The sequence below is a fragment of the Cavia porcellus genome, unplaced genomic scaffold (genome assembly GCF_034190915.1).
Source record: "Cavia porcellus strain 051 isolate PalLab524CR breed Dunkin Hartley unplaced genomic scaffold, mCavPor4.1 scaffold_14, whole genome shotgun sequence".
NCBI lineage: Eukaryota > Metazoa > Chordata > Mammalia > Rodentia > Caviidae > Cavia > Cavia porcellus.
This window is the reverse complement of record NW_026947497.1, coordinates 2511953-2526068: the sequence shown is the minus strand read 5'-3', so window position 1 is coordinate 2526068 and position 14116 is coordinate 2511953. Positions and strand designations below refer to the sequence as shown.

At 43.6% G+C, this 14116-nt stretch overlaps 1 protein-coding gene, 1 long non-coding RNA gene and 1 other non-coding gene across 5 annotated transcripts in view; 2 read left to right on the top strand and 1 right to left on the bottom strand.

Moving 5' to 3' along the window:
- Window positions 1-14116, top strand: part of Ppp3ca (protein phosphatase 3 catalytic subunit alpha) — a 238270-nt gene that overhangs the window by 33970 nt on the left and 190184 nt on the right. The window lies entirely within an intron of this gene.
- The window catches only part of LOC134478646 (uncharacterized), a 62025-nt gene that overhangs the window by 33255 nt on the left and 14654 nt on the right, over window positions 1-14116 (top strand). The window contains exon 2 of the long non-coding RNA XR_010051387.1: window positions 1-14116. This exon is cut by the window's left edge and continues 28793 nt beyond it; it is cut by the window's right edge and continues 14654 nt beyond it. This is a non-coding gene — a long non-coding RNA (uncharacterized LOC134478646).
- LOC111756284 (U6atac minor spliceosomal RNA) lies at window positions 7076-7206 on the bottom strand. The gene has a single exon (XR_002790779.1). It is a non-coding gene; the product is annotated as a U6atac minor spliceosomal RNA (small nuclear RNA).

Sequence of the window (14116 nt, the reverse complement as noted above, 5' to 3'; positions counted from 1 at the left end):
CTGTTTTGTAACTTCTCACATTTCATTGTGCTACTGTGATTCACATTTCCTGGATACTAAGTATTTACATGTGTAGTTGGATATCTTGAATTGTTTGAATATGCATGCATGCATGCTAATTTTTGTATTTGTTTAAAAAGTTGGCAATTTTATTTTTTTGTCCTTATGACTTAGATTATTTGCTTCTCTGAAATGTGCTAGCATGCTAGTTACTTGCCTGTTTACTTTGCTTTTTTCCCCCCATGTATACTCTTGATTTTGGAGGGAAGAGACCTCCTTAAATCAGCTCTGCAGCCCCAGGCCAAGCCTAGAACACACACAGTGTTCCACGTAAGTGTGCTTAATAATTCCTTTTAAAGCACCTCTAGGACTCTGGTATGATGTTGGTCCTCAGTGGTAGGGAAGACAATGTAAATATAACATTACTGTCCTCAGGACAATCACTTAGATATATAGTAATGGAAATTATAAGTGTATTTACTCACTATCAATTATTAGTGCTTACTATATGCTCACACTGTAGTGGAGTATCAAGAGTATAAAAGACAAGGACCCTTTCAGTATTTCAACGAAATAGGATGGAATTATAAAATTGTGACATAAAATTTGTGAATATTTATTTGAGTGACTCGGATTCATTTCCTGTGTTGGTTTGAAGATCCTTGCTACGTGGTGGAGTTGACAACCCATTATTATAGATGAAGTGAAGAGGGGTTTGCCTCTGTCTGTTTCGCAGGGGACTCTGAGTTGTTGCTCCTGCAGGATGCTGAGTCTGTCTAGGGCCAAGCATGTCTTTCAGACCCAGTGGAGGTGCCGACCTGGGCGGCACTCTGGATAGCAGTCACTTAGTAGAGTCGCTCTTGCCTAGGGAAACCCCAGTAAGACTGTGCAGCTGACCCACTGAGGTGGGCAGAGCCAGGGATCTGAGTCTTGGCCCCCTGCTTTCTTTAAGCTGCTCACTTTGCAGAGCAAGGAGAGAAAAGTAGACAGCTCCTGGTTCAAACAGAAGGGGCATTAGCCAAGGCATCATGATGAGGCACGGAAAGAGAGTCCAGACAGCCCTCCTCATTTTACTTAAGTTGATGGAAGGAGTACACAGTGGCCCTTGGTATCCAGGAGTTGCACAGAGGGTCCTCCCTGCCCAGGGAGTACTGTACTCGGGGCGCAGTAGATAGCAGCTTCTGTCACAGGAGGTATGGTCAGAACACCAGCAAGCAGTAGGCTGCACATGCGGACACTACTCTGCTGGCCCTTTCCCAGGCTGCTCACCTGTGGGCCTCCTCCTGGAGACCCAGGCAATGGGTCTGTCCATGCTTGTGGTCCTGAGGAGAGCATGGCAGCTTCTGCCACCTGACTTCCTGCTGCTGCTGCTGCTGTCCTGCTGGACAGCTGGTTCAGGATGCTCACAGAGCAGTTCAGGGTCAGCTTTTAGGCTGGGCACATGAGGCTGGCAAGTGAGCTGTGCTCGGGGCCTGGGTTCTCCCCCTGGAAATATGCGCTACTCCTGTCAGGCAGAGTGAAGGGAAATACTGTTTACTATGTGGGACAAATCCCATTGTAGCTCTAAGAGGGAGAAAGAAGAGGAGAAGTGCTCAGAGAACCTGTCACTTGCCACTGTCATTGGCAGAATGTAATTAATGCCTTTTAAAAGAAGAGACCATAAGGACAATTATTGTTTTTTTTTGCTATTCTCTGGAGCCATTTTTATTTGAGTTACTAAGTTCCTAGAAGGGCTATGCTGTATTTAATCAGACACTAAGACTTTTTAGAAGCTCTAAGTTTATGGATGTGACTCTAGTATGTTCTCAATAACTTCAGAACACTTCTGTGATAGTTTGACTGCAGATTTGATGAAGAGTTAGCAGTGACTTAATTTCAGCCCTAATACTAAATTTCTAAGATGGGTGTATCAGTCATACTCATGTAGGCATAAGTGTAAATTTTGCACATTTGCAATAACACACTTCAGACAGGCTTTTCTGATTGAAAATAAAGGAAACAGAGTAATCTGAAGCACTCTGGAAAATAAACCTGTGATAAAACCCTTAAATAAAATGACACAGCCACCAAATTTTATAGGAGCTGTGAGGGTTTGTCTTTGAAGAGAGAATGACAAACTCTTCGTTGCCTCCTGGTCTCTGAAAAGCTGTGTCACAGCGAGGGGTTTGTGCACAGTGGTTGTGCTTTCCTTGCACTTCCTCACACAGCAGCTGAGGAGCTGAGGATGAGCCAGAGGGAGACCTGGGAGCATTGTGGGCTTTATTGGGTGCCAGGTGAGCCCTAGACTTCAGCTATTTGCTATATAAAATAGTGTACATAATTGTAGAAACAAACTGACTTCCTGTAGGTATTGGTTAACTTCCTGTCATCGACTGTGAATGAGATCTAAGTAGAAATTTAAAATGGGATAATGGTTTCTGTGATTGGAATTCGTTGGCCTCTATTTGAGAACATTTCCCACTTGCACAAGAGAGTTAGGCAGCTCTTACTCTACCACGTTTTGGTGTGTCCATATGTGTGTGTTTTTAAGGGTTTAAGTCAGTGTGTCTCCTCTTGACACAGTTTGAGATACCTCACAACAGCTCCCCCAGAAACAAAGCAGAGTGCTTGCCTCTTCCCATGTCTGCTAGAGAAGACGCTCAGTGAGAAGGAAGCATTCTCGAAGCCTCGCAGACTTAAAGTTCTCCGTGGCGAGGTGGTGTCCTTCTAAGGAGCTCTCACTTTCTAGTACTGGATTTGCACAATCGATGATTTTCTTTTGGTTCCTCAGGAATTCAGAACCAGTTCTGAGGAGGACTCATGGAAAGAGTCAGAAACATCTTTAAATCATTACTGTAAGTAATGATGGAAAAAAGTTATTTATAGATTTGCTAACTATCTGGTTAAATTTATTAGAGTTGACAGAGCCAAACTATAATTTAGGCCTTGAAGAGCAAGGGTAGAAGCAAAGTAATCATCAGAAGACTTGCCAGGTCTCTATTTTGTTTTAGTTTGTCTAGAGGTGGACTTCAATCATGCGACGACCGACGGTACAATGAGATTTTGAGTAAGGGTATCAGTCTCCCAAAAAGAAGATTCAGGAAATGCTACTTAGAATTCCTTCACACTCTTAGAACTTGCATATGCTGACTCGGATGTTTACACTGTGAAATCTTTACATATAGTAGAAAATAAATAGCTACTTGATACACTGCATTTGCCTGGTCATGAGTACTAGTGTTTAACTTAAGCAAACATTCTTGTAAGTAAGTACTTGCTGATGCCCTGGCCTGCCCACCTGTGATGGTTTCCTTCTGGGCATCTTGTGTTCTGAGACCCTGAGTACTTAGTGAAATTAGCTTGATTCCCTTCCCTTAGTATTTCCAAGTGAGCGTGGAGCAGCCTGGATAGCATTCCAGACGTTGGTAGCTGTTGAAGAAGGGCAGGGGGCAGGGCCTGGCACCCAGTGGCTGGAGGCCCTCTGATATCCTGGCACAGGCACACTCCCCCTCCCCACAGGCTCATCCAGGGCAAGGGGTGCCAGGGACACAGAACCCTGCCTGGGGAAGGACTGTTCTGCTTCTTCATGCCAAAGGCCATGGATTTATTTTCATTATTAAAACTCGCAGAGCCCACTCTTAGAATGTAGTAGTACAGAGTTAACTGTAGCTCCTCAGGTAAGGACTATATTGATTACACACAGAACAAAGTTATTGCTTCTATTTGATACGCAAATATAAAATTATGACATTGTGAACAAACTAGATTTGGGAAACGTGGCTGTGTCCTGGAGTCCCACAGTCTGAAGGCTGGCAGGGGCCATGGAGCTCTTCTGCCTCATAGGGTCACAGTAGAGCCCAGGTACTGGCAGCTCAGAGCACAGTGTCACTGGAGGTGCTTCTCTCCTCCTGGAAGAGTGCCCAGGGTCGGGTCCTGCCCCAGTCCCTGTCCAGAGAGGGCTCCAAGTGGTACTTTCTGTAATTTCCTTCTCTCTCCTCTGAATCTGCCTGTCCTTGTTGAAATGCTGTTCTTCCCGCCCTGTTTCACCTGAGGCTCACAGCGTGGCTGCCTGGTGATGCAGTCAGAGCTCTGTCCCTGCTGAGCCCCTGGGATGGGCGCGTTCTGTGTCTGCTGTGTGAGAGTCTGTGTCTGCCTGGCCAGGGGAGCAGAGGAGAGACTGAGTCTGTAGCCAGAACACAGAAGCAGAGTCAGGGACACTCAGCAAAGGGAGTAAGGGCATCAAGTAGCCCTGGGTCAGCTGAGCTCACAGTGAGTGGCCCGTGGAGGGGAGGCCTGGGGTGAGACCTTGTCACCTTGCTGTGTGCATCTGGGACAAAGTGGAAGGCATGCTGCTGGTCTCCAGTGTGGTGGGGTTGGCTCCCTGGGGACAACTTGTGCCTCAGGCAGTATCCCTGCGCCCATGGGCAGGATGGGCAGCAGGACATGAGGAAGGGATCCAAGGATGGGGGCTGCAGGACCAGAGGAAGTAAAGACTACATGCCCCCTAATACTCACCCTGCCCCTCTGAGCCTGGGGTGCCAAGGTGTGGACCCCACCTGACCAGTGTCCCTGAACCCACCGCAACAGTCATGACTTTTGACGATGGCACCAGCAGCAATAGCACCCAAATTTGAATGAATAGAGAGCATTGTGAAACGGGGTGAGATTTGGACAAGGTGGCCTGAAAGTTGATTTTTTAGTCATTAAGTGATGGTCTGTAAATAGCCACCTACATCTGGGGAAAAAAGAATTACTTCATATTATAGATGGGATTTTTGAAGGGAGAAACACTTGGAGGTAAACTAAAGTCAGTATTCACCATAGGAGAAGAAAAATACTTTTTCCACTTTAAATCATATCAGCTTCGGGATTAATAAAATTTCCTTCAGGAACCTACAATGCCCTCGCAGCCCCACATCTTTTTTCTGTTGTTCCTTGTTTGCCTTACCATAAGAAGTGAAAACTGTGCTTAGTTTCATGTAGCTCATCTGTCTTTCTAATTTTCTTTTGAAGTCTGACTAAGAAGCATGGTGGCCGTGGAAGTCCTGTGGCCCTGAGTGGCCCTGCCAGCGGTGCTCAGGGCTAGACTCCCTGCTGCATCTGTCCTGGGCTCCTAGGAGGACTCCTGAGAGCGAAGCAGGGAGTTGCATGGCCCCATTCATAAGGGCCGAGGCAGAACCAGAGGGGACGCCTGGGAGAGACCTGCAGCGGCACCAGCCGCCCGTAGGATGAACCCTGCTGATGAGCTTTATGCCTTTTGGGCAGACAGGAGAAGATTGGAAGCGCTGTCAACGCAGTGAAACTACCAGGGCTATAAACAGATGACACGGTCCTTCCCAAAAGTAGAGAGCAGAAAAACTATACTGGGGCTGGGGCTATAGCTCAGTGGCACAGGCAGCTGCCTGGCAAGCACAAGGGCCTGAGTTCGATTCCAGTACAAAAAAAAAAAAGAATAACCCTACTTAAGTTTGGTATAAATGTTCTGGCAAAGTTGGAAGCTCTGGAAGGAGGGCTGCATCTAGAGCAGAGGGGGCTGGCGCTGTGGAGCCCTGCGAGGTAGCCACAGGACAGCCGCCAGGCGAAGCCACTGAGAGGTGGGGCTGCAGGCCTCCAGGCCACCCCCCCTGGTCATCGCACGTCATCCTGTTGTCCAGGGGCTCCTTGCTCCCTGGGCTCCCTGGGGAATGCCCGTGTTCCAGTCCTCTTACTCAGGTGCCGAAGGTGACAGGAGTGACATTCCTAATACAGGGCATTTTAGGGGTTTCAGATTAGAAATGCAGCTGCACCATTTGGAGAGATTTCCAAGGTGTTTGCTAGCCTCTTCCTGCCAAGTGCCATGTCCTTCTGATGACTTTTAACTTTGTGTCACTTCTGTCTTAACACTGGGTTACACTTGGTTTTGTCTTGCTAGGGACAGTGTTGGCGTAGTTTGCTTATCCAGAGATTTCTGGAGTCAGGCTGGCTTCCCTCTTAGTGCTTTCTTATTTTACCTGCCAAGGTGATCTTAGAGTATGAACTCAGGGTCCTTAAAAACAAGTACGGAAAGTAGGTACCTCTGATACACACATACACACGTATTTGGGGATTATCTTCCATTGCACATTATCCATGTCTGTTAATCAGAGTTGATCCAATACTTAGTGGTTTGCAAATTGAATATTTAATTGGAATCTAGTGCTATTTGAATGAGACATACGTTGAATTCATAATTGAGTTCATTCTTCATGCAGATATTTAGTTTTGTAAAACGAAAGTTTTAAAAACTTACATATAACTGATACAGCTATGTGTGGAAAAGAAGAAAAGTATGAAACGACAACTACCCTGGTGTAACGGTGGGCACATCAGAGAGTGGGTTTAGGGATCAGGATTATTGGCTGTGTACCAGAAGGGATGTGTTTGAGATTTATCTAGAAACAAGTACTGCTGTTTTTAATCCTGAAAAACAAAATATGTCAAGAGTGTTTTTACATAGTTGTACTGGTACTGAAATAACTACTGAGCATTTTGTGTTCTTTTTCATTCCTGGTATTATAGACAGGTATGAACATTTTACAAGCAGTAATACACTATAACTGCTAAAAATGTCCCCAGTCTTCGACTCATTGGCCCATTTGAAAATCAATCATGAAGAAATAATTGAACTGAGTAAAGGAGATGTGTTACATGAAGTTGTTCATTGCATGGTTAGCTATAAAAAGAGAGAAAAGAAATTGGAAGCAACTAAATACGGTATATCCAAAAACAGAGTAATGGAAATCATGTAGTTTACCTTAAATGAGCATGATTTCATCTTAATCTCATTCCGTGAGAAGGCAGACCTGCAACAAGTATCTTACTAAATCTGTGGAAAATTCTGGATTTTTTTTGTACCAGGGATTGAATTCATGACCTCACATTTGCCAGGCAGGTGCTTATGCCACTGAGCTAAATCCCCAATCCCCTTTCTGGAATTTTTAACAGTGGGAACTGCAGAAACACAGGGCATATGGAAAGGTGTCAGATGAAAAAGCAGAATGGAGTAATTATGATACGCAAACTATGGTTACAGCTGTGAGTGGATGTGTTCTGGTACACAAAGATGAAGGAGCTGTGCAGAATAAGATGCATATTTTAGACTGCAAGTGGCTTTTGTTGTAAATGTTGACCCTGTGTGTGTTGTCAGGCCCAGGGCCTCTTTCATCCTCATCAGGGGCAGTGCTAGCGTTCTCTCCTTTCATCCAACACATCTGCTGTACATGTTATAAGGATATTTTAATGGAGATATATCTTTAATAAAACTATTGCTACAATTACCGTGGATTTGTGGAAGACAGTAGGCAAGTGTCATTTATGTTTTTAACCAGCAAGTAAGAGCTGAGCTGTTTTTCCTCTTTTTTCCTGCACAGATGCAGAGTAACAGCCCTGCTGGTGACCCCCTCTTCTAGGGTTCCCACCTTGCAGCAAGACAGGGAGGAAATGCCTCAAATCAGAGGGAGGCAGGATGGTCAGACACCACGCCGTGTGTATGTGCTCTGTGTGTGTGTGTGTGTGTGTGTGTGTGTGTGTGTGTGTGTGTACATGCGTCTGCATGTACTCTAATTGGCCAAGTGTAGATTGGCCTAAGTGTAGATTTTTTTTAATTTTTAGAACTGTATGTAAACCTTATCTGGGAAAAAGGTAAAATATTTAGAGGGCTGCTTCTTTTATTTTTAAAAAATATACAGATAATATTTTTACTACCATACAGGCATCATCATGCTTTTGTAACTAACATGCTTAGTTTTGCTTTTGGTAGTGCTGTTTTGATACTGCTGCTTTTCTTCTTTAAAAATCACTGTTTGTGAATTTGTGTGACCGTAGGGTACTTAAAAATTTAAGTGACCTGGCACAATTAATTAGTTTGTATTTAGTGTGTCATTATTTTCATAGTGATAGCCTTGCAGGTATGTGTGTGCACATGATTTTGATATTACCTTGGTAAAATAACCCTCATGTATAAGCTGCACAAAGTAAATTAATGTATATTTCCTGAGACTCTCTGACACTAGCTGCCCCACTCTCCAGGATTTTCAGCACAAGCCCTGCCTCTGTTGTGGTGATTTGCTGCTGAACAGGTTTATTTAGGCGAGCAGGTTAGGTGCCCCCACACTGGCTCCCAGGAGCCCTGCCTTCTCTGGATTCCTTCGTCTCCTGTTTTTATAGTAGAGTATCCTGTAGTTGGTGGCATGACTTGAGCTGCAGGGCAGAGGGCTCTTCTAAGAAGGTGATTTCTCCTCAACTTGCCTGACTTCAAGGTTGGGAAGAACTGTGCAAGACAGCAAGAACTGTTTCATTTGCAGTGTCTGAGTTTGCCTGGAATTTAAGTTGCCACTCTTTAATCAGCAGTGTAGCTTTAAAGTTTGTCTTTGAAAAACACTTACTGAAAGCTCATTTAAGCACTTTCCCTGCCTGGATTTAAAAAGAGAGGGGCATTAGTATAAACCAGCTACTACTGATTCTTTTTTTATGCCACACAGTCTGTGTATTTTGGAAGGCAGGAGCATCGATGTGTGTACGTGCACTGACACACTGGGCAGGACTCTGGCCCAGGGCATAAGACAGTGGGGTCATCAAGACTTGTGAAGAGCAAAGGATGGACCCCTGCCACAGCACCTGAGCCCCACACATGCTGCAGAAAGCTGGACTGTCTCAGAAATTAAAGTGTTAGCACTGATTCCAACAGGGGCTCGTTTTTTCTGTGCTGATCATTTTCACAGAACTCTGTCAGGAAGGAAAGCTCAGCACCAATATTTTTCTAAAGATTCTTTCTGGCTTTCTTTTGGTGGTGTAGTACTTTATGTGTACATTACAGGATTCTTAAAAGTATATATAAAAATGACTGGCTTTTCCAATTTTGTCTCTAATACTTCTTAAAGCATGTTTCAAATAAGGATATAAAGCCAGTGGCTATTTCAAAGTTTTAAGATCTGGCCAGAACAAGATAGGTTCCCTGAGGTATTTCTGCTAATAGCTAAATTTTTTTCTGTTGGTTACTGGATTTGAGAAATGAAATATGGATTTGAGAATGACCTTTCACTTAAGCTTTAAACATTAGATGTTTAGTAAACATAGCCTTAAAGTGCTGGTTTTCTTTTAAATAGAAAAGATGTATTACTATTATGCACATGTATACATATACACACTTTTTCCTGTTATACAACCTAAAACTGCCTGGAAAAAATATATGAGTTTTCCAGTAGGGAAAAAGTTAACGATGACTTTTAAAAGCCTGAAGGTTCAGGTCCCAGCTGTCGAAAGCTGATCTGGGCTGCTGCAGTGAATGTGTCCCTGGTGGGGCCTGAACCCTGTCGCGTTTGACAGCTGACCCATTTTCTCAGACCTGGTTAAAGGAACAGGCTCCTTCTGAGCTCACCGTGTTCCCCTGCCACTTGTCATGGCCAGCTGGGGCTGTTCATGCTGAATCTCTTACACTGAATTTTTTAATAGCTTCAGCCTAAGTAATGAGTTTTGGAGTAATGGTTTAAATGAACCATTGGTAACATGCTGACACATCTGGCATCCTGCAGCAGGATTTAGTGTTGCGTACTGCAGTGACGAGAGATCAGCAGAGGCTCTGACTTTGCTATCATGTGCATTTAAGTGCATGCAGAAGCTTTTCTCTTTTACCCAGTGTTGGAATTCCATTATAATAGTGAACTCTATGACTTCCTCCTGTACCATGGTGTGCATTTGCTACCTTTTGGCTAACTTCAGAGCAGTAAATACTTTTAGGTTTGAAACTTGAGGACTTGAATACTTCGTTATCCCCTGTGAGGCAGTTCGTTTTTAAAGGTGCTGAGCAGAAGCCATGCCACAGTTGTGCTAGTGTTTGTGTTCCTTGGTCTTCAAATGCATTTATTGGCTTTGGCTCATTCTCTCTACAGAACACAGCTTCTGCGATGCAGTCTAGGTGTGGAGATAGTGCTGTTTTGCCTCTTTGCCTTTGTCATGTAACTGTGGGCCAGACCTTTGGTGGAGTGGCTGTAGGTTGTTGGGTTGTGCACTCCCATTGCATTCTGATGATTCACTCTGGCTTGGATGAACACAGTGAGTCAGAGCTGTGCGTGCTGATTAGCCAGGACCTCCCTGTGCTGACTCTGGGTCTTCCTGAACATCCTGGGAGAGGTGTTTCCCAAGATAGGGATGGCCAGCAGTCCCGTGTGCTAGAAAGCCCTGTGTACACAAACACGGATCTTGTGCTACAAAGGTCTGTGAAACCATATATATATATATATACACACACACACATAAATATACATATATATATAAACACACATAAATACATACACATATATATATAGTATACACATATATATCAATGACAGATATACGCATGTGGTGTAATATAAAATATGGTGAATGTTTAAAACACTATTGTTGTAAAAAACCCATTGCCGTAAATTCCCCTCAAAATAATCCTCATTTCCAACACATTTAACCCATCATGCTTGCCATTTACTGAAACAGTTTTGGAGTCCTCTTCCATGAGTGTCTCTGATTATGCGGCCCAGGTCTGGATGTCCTGATTTGATGAACATGTTTATCTTTCACGATTATTTTGACTTTGGGGAAGAGCCATAGGTTGCATGGTGCTAGAGCTGGTGAATGAGGGCACACCGCGACGTTTTTGTGAGCCTGCCTTTCTGCTGGACGGTGGTCAGCAGCAGCAGTCACTGTATTTTTGATCACGTGTCATGAAGACAATCTTGAAAGAAGATTTGCAGAACTGTTTCACAAAGTGACAAGAACAATGGGATAAACGTGCTCGAAGAGGAGAAAGATTTTGAGCGAGATGCGTAGCAGTGTCTTTTACTGTAATAATGTACAGCTAATAGTCTTGGTTACTTCTTTTAAGTGTGCATCATTGCTTCAGAAGATTTGGGACCCTGATGTATATGAAGTGATAAAAACAGGGCACAGTTGCTTGTTCACACTTGAGGAGCAGCCACAGGAAGACTTATGTCCGCATCGCTTCCTATGTGCAGGGATCATGACTGTTGTACTCCCTTTGTTTGTAGGCTGATCCTATTAGATGCAAATCTATGTGGGGGAAAAACAAATACATAGCCTTTGTGGAAGGGTTAATTAGGAGATCATGAGTTCTTAATGCTTGACAACATTTAGAAAAGCAAGTAATATAAGAATAGTTTGAAAAAGAATGTCGTCATTATGTGCTCCATACATGTACTAATAAAAAATTTAAAAAGTAGAATAAAAAACTAAAAAAATGGAATTTTGAAAAAATTATTCCATCATGTGAATATTGCATGAATTTTGAAGTCATTGTTTACTTGAAACATGTAAATTCTTTCCAGAGTGGACGATTGCCGATTTCATTGCACAAAGCTTAAGATACTGAGTCTGGGAATGGTGGCAGAATCCTGTCTCTTGTCAGCATTTGGAATTTGTGCTTGTGATCCCCCTCCCTGCCTTCTTCCCTTTTTTTCTTTCTCTTCTCTCTCTTTGTCTGTCTGTCTGTCTTAACCTGTTGCTTTATGAAAATGTGCTGGAAGATTTTGCTTTAGCAAGTTTAAATCTGTTGACTTATGGGTATGACATTGTAATCTCCATATTTTCAGAAATGTTTTGTTACTGTTTATTTAAAAGCAACTGAATAAAAACCACTCCAGCTATTCAGATTTCAGTCTGTACTGATGACTAATCAGGTTGAAGGCTTGCACATAAAGCTTCCAGAGAAAAATAAAAATTACAATAAAAATATATTTGTTCCCTGGTTTGAAAGTACAGAATGTTTCCTGTGCCTTTAGATATGGGAACTATGGCATTGAAAACAATGGTAACCATGGCAAATGTACCTACAAAATAAACTGGAAAGGAGATGGGGTGAGAGAGGGCAGGAGTCTGCGTGGTAACAGCTTGCTGAGTAAATAAGTATTTAAACTTCATGCCCCGTTACATGTGTAATCATGAGATTTGCAGAGTTATGTTGTACATTGCTTTTTAGTTGGCATCCTATTTATCTTGTGGTAAATAACCTATTAACCAAATTTAAGAGCTGTTCCCACACAAAAGCTAGTTACAGGCTTTCTGGTTCTTAGTATCTCCTTGGGTTCTTATACAGGAAATTGAATTACGTATTTGCTATGGTTTTTCCATGATTCTGTGACCCAGGAGGCACCTAGGGCTGATGTAAGTGAATTTCTAAGTTTTGAGATGAATTAACTCTAAGCCTTAAAACCTTTCAGTGTACTCAGAAGTGCTTTATAGAATTTCTAAGAAGTTAACATGGTACTTCCTGGTTAAGACCTCTGTGAGTGCAAATACAAAAGAAGACAGAAAAATAAATGGACACATATAAAGTAAATCCAGATTCTCCTGATTTCCAAACTCAGCCAGATGGGCCTGGGGCAGCTTGGCCAGTTAGGACTTCAGTGCTGGTGGGAATTACTTGTAATGGTGGGAGTTTTTGGTGTTGGTTGGGCTGCTCTTTGCTTTGGGCTGCCCAGGATGGCAGCTAACCTCTGCCTTATGTGATGGTGAGCACTGGGAATGTGACCAGCCCAACGGAGGAGCTGGGCTGTACATTTTTAGTTTTAATTAATTGAAAGGTTTTAGTGTTTTAAAGGTACGGTGACGGTGGCCAAGCTTTCCACCTCAGGAAGGGCAGGTAGAAGCAGGGTGGGCCTGGGACCAGGACTAGTTGGGATCCTCAGAGTCATGACCAGGACTCATGCCCAGCCCGTATTTATCAGATCACAGTGAGGGCTCCTAGGGAGAGAAACTCTTACCTTTGCGTGGGTCTGGTGTGTACGTTCCAGTCCATCAGCTGTAGGGTGGGTGCATCGTCCCATGTCCACACAGGGAGTTGGGGACACTTCCCAGGGAGGCAGGAAGTGAGCCTGCAGCCGTCACAGGAGCTGCCTCCCACATATCTTAAAAGAAATCTTCACCTGCAAGCACTGAATTCCTAAATTCAAAATAATCCTATTGGTTGATTTACTTGTGCTTGACTTACCTTTTTATTACCAATGTAAAATAAAATAACTCCAACATTGTGTTTTGAGTAAAAGTTTGCTGGCTTGGGAGATTGATACTGTAAAGCCACAGGAAGGGAATCATTGAACTTCACAGCTAAGCGGATTCCCGGTTGTGAATCTTGTATTGTAGAAGAGGGCACTGAGGGTTAGATGTTGTGTTACCTCCAGTCACAGTGTTAGTTGCCACATTGAGGGTGGATGCTTGCTTTCATGTAAATGGGTTCTTACGTTATTGACCTGCTAAATGTGAAAATGAAGTGTTTGAAAAGACACCCTGTTGAACTTTGGGTTGTGTGTGTATTATAAAATGGTGCTAAAATTGTTCAAGGACTGTCAGTAGTGTAGATTTTTAAAATTTATTTACTACCAGGAATTGAACTCAGGACCTTGCACTTTCCAGGCAGGTGCTTATGCCATTGAGCTGTTTTTATTTTTTAAAAGCATAAAGAGATTCCATGTTTGTGTAAGGTGAACTCTTAGTCTGTTCTTATTTAGTGCATTTGGATCAAATAATACTTGAGGTGAGTCGAGAACAAGCAGGCATTCAGGACACTCACTGGGAATTACTGCTGCCTTTTATGAGTAAAATGGGCTGTTTGGGTTTGAGGTCTGTGTGCTGGAGACACCCTGGGAACAGGTCACAGTCCACCCCTGCCCATCTGTCACACTGCCCTGGGCCCTCTGTCCCCTCCATATCCCGTGGACTGGGACGGGCAGCTTGCTGAGATCTGAAGTTCTTTCCACACATTAATTTTACCTTAATAACAGTCTTTAGATATGTATTGAAAGTACAGTTATTTGGGGTGCAAAATCAGCAGGTAAATAAACAGAGAAGCTGGAATAAGAGAGCAGAGTGAGTAAGCCAGCAGCTCCCTGGCCGCACCCGGGTGAGAAGACCAGCAGCCCCAGGCTGAAGAACTTCCAGAGACACTGTGCGCTCTTCTCCCATGCACCAGGGCTGGAGTTCAGGGCCTGATTCCCCATGGCTCTTTATCAAGGGATCGCATCACTGTGGGCATCCCCATGGCTCCCAGAAGGAAGTCCTCATCCTGCAACTGGTGAAGCCTTTCAGTCATGGTTCTCCTGTCCCGATCCTGTCACCTTTTTCCTGGGTTTCA